We start from the raw sequence: 10,431 nt of genomic DNA on the forward strand, positions 1-10,431 counted from the left end.
TTGGTTATGTCAATATGCATGTGAAGTGAGTTTGATCAGTATTTAAATGTCTTTCACCTTACTTGGCTTACTGTTTGTCATGAATTCTAGTGTCTATTTGTTTAAAAAAATTAAACCACTTATTTTACCCCAATTTTTAATTTTATCCCAGAAGCTTTTCTTTCAAGAGTAAAATGATGGAGACAGGATTGAATGTAAGACCCAAGAATATGCTCTATGCCATTCCTCTTACCTGGGAATCCTTCTGTTCTTTTTCAGCTTTCTTTCATAACCTTCTTCCCAATCACCATATGGTCGACGTCATCTAATTACTTTTCTTGGCTCATTCCTTTTGACTCTCTCTGCTTCTTTACTCAGATCTGCACCCATGCTAATATGCTTACCTTTCTCTAGTTTAATGTATGTATGATCATTAATTTTAGGTTAATTCTAAACTAGAATACATAATGCAAGATGACAAGAGCCAATGGCATTGGATTCTTTGACCTTTCGTCTTATTTTTTATTGTCTCCTTTTTAATGGTGTACCCTCTGAATCCTCATCAATTCTGCTGGCATAGTCTCTATGAACATAGAAAATTGCATACAAATCTGTTATTTATTACAGTGAATATAAGGACTAATAGTAAAACAATATTTTAATATGGATTTTTATTCCTTATTAGTGATGGTATCTCTGAAATGTTTGGACTTGATTTCAAAATATCAGTCCTCTCTTCAAAGCATTGTAATAGCATTTAAAACATTTAAAGTACAAATAGCACTTATGGCTGTCGCAGTAAATTGATGTTTTTGTACTTTGGGAGGTTAGTATTGCTAAGTCTCTTTGAGTGCACAGTGCTTTGTAAAAAAAAAATCAGAAAATAACAAAAATGAAACAAAGAAAATAAAATATCTTAACATTGTGATAATAGTTTTTTATTTAAGTAAAATGAGGGAGTCTAATCCTGTTGAGTTCAGCTTAGGACAGCCTGATGTATTCTGATCAATCCCGAAAGTGAGTGTTCTGCTTTTCTTCATTGCCATGGCAGGCTCTGGCAGAATGAAGAATCTTTACTGCATGAGCACAGCTAACATGATTGATCAGTGAGGTCATGTGCAGGAGGTGCAAAGATGAACCTTCAATGAGTCTGAATCCTACCCGTGAAACAAAATGGTTAATAATGCTGCTAGCCAATTAAACAGTATTCTCCTTTTTTTTTAAGACGGAGTTTCACTCTTGTTACCCAGGCTGTAGTGCAATGGTGCGATCTCAGCTCACCACAACCTCCGCCTCCTGGGTTCAGGCAATTCTCCTGCCTCAGCCTCCTGAGTAGCTGGGATTACAGGCACGTACCACCATGCCCAGCTAATTTTTTGTATTTTTAGTAGAGATGGGGTTTCACCATGTTGACCAGGATGGTCTCGATCTGTTGACCTCGTGATCCACCTGCCTCGGCCTCCCAAAGTGCTGGGATTACAGGCTTGAGCCACCGCGCCCGGCCTAAACAGTATTCTCAATACAGTATTCTCAATCCAGAACCTATCATGAGAAGTCTATTTTTCCATCACTACATATAGGGTATAGTATATTCTTAATACATATTTATTTTTTATTCCTGGCTTAAAATAGAATCTTAATATGAAATACCTGTTTAAGAAAAATGAGGAACAACTGAATGTCTATACAAGTCATTTAGAAATGGAATGTTTAGACATTGCTATTTCTCTCGCTAGTTATCTTATTAGATAAGATTGTGTAGAGCTGGATAACTTGATTCTTTCCACCAGACAACACAGGGAGGATTTTGCCCTTTAAAGAAGAGAATCAAGAATTGAAGGAATATATATTGGTGAAAAAAAAAGTAATAAGAAAAAATATGGTTTGTCTTGGACTCTGATTCTATTGTAGAAACAAGTTAATCCGGGAAACTTAGATCTCTGAGATTAAATTAAAAAATAAGTTAGTTTCTTAAATAAAATGTATCTCATAGGAGGGCTCATCTAGAAATAATGTATTGTAGTAGTATTTTTTTCTAATTTGCTAAATTTTTTTAAAATGTTGCTTTAGTACGTACACTGTATAGCCTTATTTTTACATGCTTATTTTCATTTCAAAGTAATTTATTTTTGTTTTAGTTAGCTGAAACGTTTTTCCATAAGATGTTGAATGTTTCGATTATTGGCATTTTCAGTGATGAGATGCATTGAGTTAAATAAGACACCTCGATAATGTGCTTTTTCTTACTCAATGATCAGTCTTCTTCACTTTATGAGAAATTCTTCAATATCTGTGAATGTACAATATTTTATACTATTTATGAGGGAAAAATCTTCTCTTTGAATTATGATAACTGACAAGGCAATAGCAAGGCCTTCAGTCAAAATACTGTAAACAGAGAGACAAAGAAAACAAATGCACTGATAACTTATTTCTCATTTTTAAAAGTATTTGTTACAAATTTTTTGTAGTGTTGTGAATACCTAGTTTTTTAATGTTCTAAAGAAAATAATAATAGAGACAGGTAAAGTTAAAAAGAAAGCAAAACTGGATATAAATATGAAATAGATATGTAATATAAGCAGATAAAACAGTGTCAGTACCCATCACCAGAGAAAAAATTGGCAAAAGAGTAACTGGCATGTGTGCGCTTGAAAAATTAACTGTGAGACTGGTAAAGGATATTTATGTAAAGCTTGCGCTGGAGATGCATAGGAGTCAATGCTATTTCTGGAGTTCTCTCTACTTCCTCCAAAAGACATGGTCTGGTAATTTTCTTGTTTACAACAGAGAAAATAAAATGTCTGTTTATGTCTGCTGAGCACAATTTATGAAGATAATATTTTACTTAAAAAAAGGCATAATTCAAAAACTTTATATATTTTTGCATAGGCAAATTAGAGTGATCTAAAAATCTCCTTGTGACCTGTCTCCTAATGTTACAGTATAGGAGACAGGCTCATCATGTAAAAGTCAACCGTTAACCATGCTTTTCTTCATCCCCATAGCAGGCTCTGGGAGAACTAAGAATCTTACTGCATGAGCACTGCTAGCATGGTTGATCAGCCATAGTGACGAAGAAAAGCCATTAATATTTCATAGCTCCTCATATAAGAGTCGACCATTAAGGCCGGTCGCGGTGGCTCATGCCTATAATCCCAGCACTTTGGGAGGCCGAGGTGGGTGGATCACAAGGTCAAGAGATGGAGACCTTCCTGGTCAACAAGGTGAAACCCCGTCTCAACTAAAAATACAAAAATTATCTGGGCATGGTGGCACGTGCCTGTAATCCCAGCTACTCAGGAGGCTGAGGCAGGAGAATTGCCTGAACCCAGGAGGCAGAGGTTGCGGTGAGCCGAGATCACGCCACTGCACTCCAGCCTGGGTAACAAGAGCGAAACTCCCTCTCAAAAACAAAAGAGTCAATCATTAACCATGATCACGAATAACCATTCTCACATTAATCATGGCACTGTCCAGGTCATGCATGTTAGCCCCTGCTCCTGCTCATGGAGAAATTAGCAACTAATTCTCTTCCATTATATATTGGTGATAGGACATATTTTTCTCTTTATTCCTCTCTTCTCAACAGTATCCTATAACCTGTCCTCAATTTAGGGTAGTTGATAGGTACAGTGTTTCTAGGACTTAAAACTGGTTATTCTTAGAAAGTGGGTTGGCAGTCCCATACTCAAAGAAAGCTCAGTGCAAATGCTGGCAGTAACTTACCACCACCATCTGATAGTGTAAAAACTCCCCACTTCTGTGTAGTGCTCCACCTACCTACATCTGCCCTCATACAATTTTATGGGAGGGTAGATGAGACTTACTATCCCATATTATAATCCATCCTGTCCCCTTTTCTCAGGATATCTCCACTACTGGTTCCCTTTCAAAATTTTTCTTCTACTTGCATCTTTCCCACAAACTTTCAATTTCGTTTATACTTCCATTTGTCCTTATATTACATTCCAAGAATAGTCTTTCCACTTGATTCCTCTTCACAGTCCAATATCTTGAAATAAATTTATATTTTATTTAGAAATTCTCCACTTCTCGGCCCCTGTTCACTTCTCACCACCTCCCCACCTTCACAACTCCAAGACCCTAAGAGGAAGCACTCCGTGAGGCGAGCGAAGACCTCTCACTCCCTAAATGCAGTGGGAGAGGTCTTGCTAGACTCCTCGACAGCTTTGGAAATTGTGAAATATTGTACAATATTCAGTCAACATTAATTCCAGACCCTTTCAGACATGGGGGATATGGTGAGAAACAGAACAATCTCCCTGCTGTTACGAAGCTTGTTTTCTAGCAGGGAAGATAAAAAATAAATAGAAAACAAACATGCAAGAAAATAGATTGTGAAAAACTAAGAGAAAGGAAATGCAGCTGATGAAAGGACAAGCAAAATATTTTAGTTGGGATGTTCATGGAGTAATTATTTTGCTTCTAGAAGTATTTCTTCTTTGGACCACCACAAAATACATTCCTGATTTTTCACTTCTCTGAGACTCCCTTGCACCTGTTTGTCCACCTCAGCATATGATGAGAGCATTCGAGAAGCTTGTGCTGGGCTTTCTTTTGACTTTGCCCGCTAATCCCAGACAATTAAACACATAAAAATAAGCCTCCAAATCTGCATAGTACTTCTCATCCTTGCGCAGGGGTCATGCTGATCTTCTCTGTGTCGTTCCAATTTTAGTATATGTGCTGCCGAAGTGAGCACACACTTCTCTCAGAACCTTAGATCATAATAACTATCTAGCTCTCTCTCTGTCATGCATCTGGGTTTCTCCTGGCACTACACTCTTGAAAGATTTCAAGACAAATCTCATTAACGTTGACCTCTATCGACTATCTGTGAAACCCATGGATAGTCAAATCCAGTGGTGGAAGTCAGCAATATGGAAGCTTTCTTTTGTCCTTTTTCATCCTCATATTCTGTAAGTAACCCATTGTTGTCCATTGTACCTCATACATATCTTTCAAGTCCATCCATTTCTTTCTGTCTTCAAACACAGCTACTTCATGCCAATCTACCATTGTCTCTCAACTGGAGAAAATAATAGCCTCTTTTTCCCCAGGATTCAGTCATGATATGTCTGCCTTTTATTGGCTTGTTTTATATTATTTTTGATTCTCCAAATTATTTTTAAAGTCATCACTTGACAATTTCAAGCTGAACAATTCACTCACTGTTCAAAATGCTTCTGAGACTTAGCTCTGTACACACTGTCCTTCAGTTCAGATATCCGTCCTTCAGGAATGTCTCCTCTAGCTCAAAAGACACATTCAGATGCCTTTGTTATATGCTATCAGAGTAGAATGTGCTGTTCTTTAAAATGCTAACCGGGGTTGAAAGTTTATATTTACCTGTGTAATTACTTAAACAAGTTTGTGGTCTACTTCCAGACCACATGCTTTCAAACAAATGATCTTACATCACAGTCGCTAAAATGGAACCCAACATGTATGAGTAAGTAAATACATGTTGAAGAAAATTGAGGACTGTGGAAGTGAATGTTAGAATTTTCTATTTGGTGGCCACTTTGTAGATTTAGCAAGAATCTTTTCACTGCAATCATGGACCTATAAATTGGATTATATAGAGTAGCATTAGGAAGCAGAGTGAATATAGTTTTTAAAAAGACATGGATTAGATTCTGGCTAAAGAGAGATACAAGTAAAAGAAAAGATTTGCTAAATAAAACCATATTTTAAGTTTAAGAGTTATAAACAAAGTTTTATAGTGAGCTGAAAGAGCAGATTTTTAAAAAGAAATTGATCATGAGAATGTAATGAAAAGATAAAATAATGTGTGATGGACCAGAAGGCAGGGGTCTAAAGAAGAGAAAGAGGGAGCAGAAGTCATCTGAGATGGAGAAATGTGAATAAACATGCAGGATATGAGGCATTTGGTGCAGTTACTGAAGAGCTTTTAGCACTACAATACTACAGGGGAAAATGCCTTCTGTGCCAGTGAACTTCATTCACTGAATAAAGTCCTGGCAATTGTGTTTGGGAAAATACAATGGAATTCTTCTCTCCAGACGTTCTGCTGCAGCATTACATTTAAATTTTTCCAGTAATGAGCTTCACACATAAAAAACATTGTCACTTTAATATTTATGTCAGAACAGCAGTGGTTTTGCTATCACAGCATTGTAGTTTATAATTTGAATTGTAAACTTATTGATAATGAGAGATGTAAGGAGTATAGTAATATATGATCCACTTCCCTCATGCTATAGATTTAAAAACTAAACTCACACAGCTAACGAAAAATGCTAGAATGATAGCCTGACTCAATATTCCATTAAATGTCATTTCAAAATCAATTCCTAGAATCTAACCTATCGTGTATACTCCTACAGTTCTTAGGATAACGTATCTCTGTTTTCTAAATTGTAATTCTTTTTCCTGGATAACACCTGCAGAGGCTGCTATTTGTGCACTGTACACATCATTTTATTTTCCACTGAAAGTATGTAGGCAATTTAATGCAATGCAGTTTTTTTTAAAGGGGTTTGTCATACAGATAGACCAGATAATAGAATTCTCTAAGGTGGAGATGAAAAAGACCTCTCAGGTCACTTAGTCTAGCTCTTCGACAATGCAGTTTTTCATAGATTATTCTTTTGAATATTTGAGCAGTCTAATTTGAAAGTGATTCCAGTAATGGCAGGACATGTATTTTCACATGGTGTTTCTAGAGACTCCTTACCTCTCAGGGGCAAGGGTTTCCTGAGAAGACATTTGAGTTCCAATTTTCTTTCTGCGTAGATTTACCTATTCCCTCAACTTATTTCAGCTTAATCCACCCAACCACTGAACCCTTTTCTCTGTCTTCCCTTTTCGGACTGAGTGATCTTTTCTCTTTAGCAACCCTTGAGTGTGTGTTTGCCATTTAAGCACCCAAGGCATTTAAGCCTTCTAGGATTTAAGGAAAAAGTTTAAGAGGATTAATTATTTAAAAATTACTTTATATTGGATGAATGAAAGTTTTATTAACTTTCTGAAATTTTGACACTGACTGTAGCGTAATGGATAAAGTAACCTATTCATTTTTTATAGTGATAGAACCTGAAATGTGAAATATACATGAGAAATTATGGCCTAGGCCCCACCATGTGTAAACTGGCAAATCCACCATCTAGGCCAACTTCTGAATTTTTTCTTTAAAAAACTTATGATAATTTATTATATCTGCAGCTGTTATATCTGCCAGTTAATTTTTATGCAGTTACTCAGGATTATATATTAACTACTTATTTTGTGTTTGTGTGGTTGAATTTTCCTGTAATTGAGGAGATGTTAGAAGGGGAACAGATAGGAAAAGGAAGTGATGTATAGTTATGTTGCAGCAGTGAAATGGGGGATTTATTGAAATCAGGATCCTTCTTTGCCTATTTTTGCCTGGTAGTCAATGCAAGTTTGTTTTATGACAACAATAGATTCAATTGAAGGATCTGAAAAAGTGTACACATTCACAGATGAGAAACAAATAATAAAACGTCTACCACCTCTGGTGCAAAAGAAGATTCAGAATTCCAGGCATTGCTGTGGAATATGTGAACTATTTCTATGTCAATCCATCAGCTTTCTGGTAAAGCTCAGGCTGAGGCTCAGGCATTCTCTTTTGAGTTCTATCATGCTTAAATGCAGACGTCAGTAAATTAGAAGCAGCCAGGCTTTGTGGGATGTTTCTGACCATAGTCATTTATTCAGCAAATATAAATTGAGGAGATATATTGTGCTATGCAAAAGAGAAAAGAGGAAACAAAAAATTCTCTGTATTTAAGAATTGAAGTAGCAAGCTATACTGCCAAAAGAAAGATGGGGTTCACTGCTGTGACACAGGGAGCCAGGAGAAAACTGAGTATTCAGTACAAATTGTAGGAAAATATTGATAATAAAAACTCAAAAATGATGGTTCACTGTCATGAAACCAAATTAGTTTGTCTTTATATTACTTTTTTCTCATTGAAAACAAATGCAGTATGAGCTGATTTTTTGGAAAGAGTAATAAAAATCATAATAACTTGATGTGGGTGAGGAGAAACTGATCTGTGCTCTGCAATAGTGTCTTGAACTCTCTACTCATACCCTACTGAGCCCTAAATCCATAAGCTCATAAATCCCCTTATCTTCCAGAATCTTGTATGAATTCAGGTCACAACATTATCTTTGCTGAGGAGGGATGAGAAGACATTAACACACAGAGACCCGTTGTACTCAACTGATGCTCCATTTACCTAATCACTTTCAATAGTTCCCAGGTGCTCCTAAGAAAAGGCTTCCTGAGAATTCTCATAGAAATCCACCCTGAAAGCTTAATTTAGCACTTCAAAAAGTGAAATGCCTTTAAACAACTATTGCCTTGTCTATTCATATAAGTTACATTGAAAATATCAAGCTTATGTGCTGACAAAGAAACATGATTTTCTTCCTATCCATGTTAATAATTTAATCAACAGTGTAGAATTAAAACTATATACATATACTCCTTAGCAACTGGGAAGGAGTTAAAAAGTTGGGGCTTTTTTTCTCTCTCTATCTGAATTTTTCTACCAGCTTTTGACCTTTACGTATATTGTCCTTCCTTAAAATAGAGTATAATTATTTCAAACAAATTCCAGCTTCATTACAATTCTAATTGAACTTGGAAAAAAGTGAGATACAGATATCTTTTTCAAATGCCAAAATATTCCAAGTGAAAAGAAATTAAATATGATGCAATTTAAATATTCTGTGCTTATTTATTTGTAGCCTGCTTTGTTCCAGCTGCTTACACAAATTCATATGGTTCATCATGAAAAAGAAAGTGAGCAGATTCAGCCAAATAAAATAAAATTATGAAAGTAAGTTGAAGCCAGGGAAAAATTATTCATAAAGGGCAAGGTGTGGGCTTGCTAGGTGTGGGCCGAAAACTTGGCTCTGTGTTTCTTAGAGATCAAAGCTAAAAGAACAACATAAACACATGATTCATAGTGTCCAATATAGGGGGAACAAAGAAGTAGGTTGCTCTGGAGAAGAAAAGCTATTGCTGATAATGTTTGCAATGCAAAAAAATTCCCCCATGGCCTTTCCTCATAAAGAGAAAATATATATGCAAGTACAGATGTGGAGATATATGTTTGTCATAAAATGTGTTTGTCATAAAAACAATATGAGTGGCAATGTGCAGTGGCACAGCTGCTGTGAAAAATGGTATGGCGATTCCTCAAAATACTAAATGATTATATAAGGCAACAATCTGACTTCTGGGTATACATCCAACATAAGTGAAAGCAGGGAACCAAAGAGATAGTTATATACCTGTATTCACTGAAGAATTATTCACAATAGCCAAAAGGTGAAAGCAACCCAAAGTCTAATAGTAGATGATAATTGATAAACGAAATCTGGTATAAGCATACAATGGTCTGTTATCCAGCCTTAAAAAGAAATAGAATTGTGACACGTTACAAAGTCAATGAAAATTGAGGTTATTACTCTAAGTGAAATAAGCCAGTTACAAAAGAACAAATGCTGTAGGACGTCCCTAGAGTAGTCAAATTCGTAGAGACAAAAAGCAGAATGATGGTTGCCGGAGGCGAGGGAGGGGCAGTGGGGAGTGAGTGTTCAATGGCGACAGAGTTTCAGTTAGGGAAGATGAAAACCTTCTGGAAATGGATCATGGTGATATTGCATGACAGTGTGAGTTTATCTAATGTCACAGGACTGTATGCTTGAAATGAGTACAGTGGTATTTTTTGTTATTTATATTTTCACGCATTACAAAAAATATGTTGTATAACACTATTTTGTATAACATCCCGAGATTTAATCTAATATCATAATGTTCAAAAGGCCACTCACTAGATGCATTTCTATGAAGGTTGATACCATATCATCTATTTCTGTAGTTGTCAGATGCTCTGACTTAATAAAATGGCACAACACAGAGAAGTCAGAGTAGTGTTCTTCAAGCTTGGGAGTGAGTGAGTGAGTATTTATTCACTGTTTATTGAAGTACTGTAATAGAGAATGAATTTAAGATCTCTACTGTGTGCACACTTTTGTGTGAATCTACGAAACCCAGACTGAAAACTGTTATTCTAGAAAGAACGAATAATCGTTTTATTTTTCTACATATCATCTTTCCATTACAAGAGACCTTTAGCATCAATTATATCACCATGTTTATACTTTCACAAGTTAGCAGAAATTATGCTGTTGAAGCATCATGCACCAAGGGTCATTGATAATTAACTTTAGGCTGGACACAGTGGCTCATGCCTATAATCCCAGCACTTTGGGAGGTCAAGGCGGGCGGATCACAAGGTCAGCAGATCATGAGGTCGGCGGATCACGAGGTTGGCGGATCATGAGTTCAGGAGATTGAGACCATCCTCGCTAACGCAGTGAAACTCTGTCTCTACTAAAAATACAAGAAATTAGCCAGAAGCG

At 36.2% G+C, this 10,431-nt stretch overlaps 1 non-coding gene across 1 annotated transcript; it reads right to left on the reverse strand.

Annotated features, from left to right (window-relative positions):
* Positions 1 to 4,598: 4,598 nt before the first annotated feature.
* Positions 4,599 to 4,705, reverse strand: LOC118148087 (U6 spliceosomal RNA). Its single transcript, XR_004734882.3, has one exon. It is a non-coding gene; the product is annotated as a U6 spliceosomal RNA (small nuclear RNA).
* Positions 4,706 to 10,431: the final 5,726 nt, after the last annotated feature.

Source organism: Callithrix jacchus, chromosome 1, assembly GCF_049354715.1.
Source record: "Callithrix jacchus isolate 240 chromosome 1, calJac240_pri, whole genome shotgun sequence".
NCBI classification, from domain to species: Eukaryota; Metazoa; Chordata; class Mammalia; order Primates; family Cebidae; genus Callithrix; species Callithrix jacchus.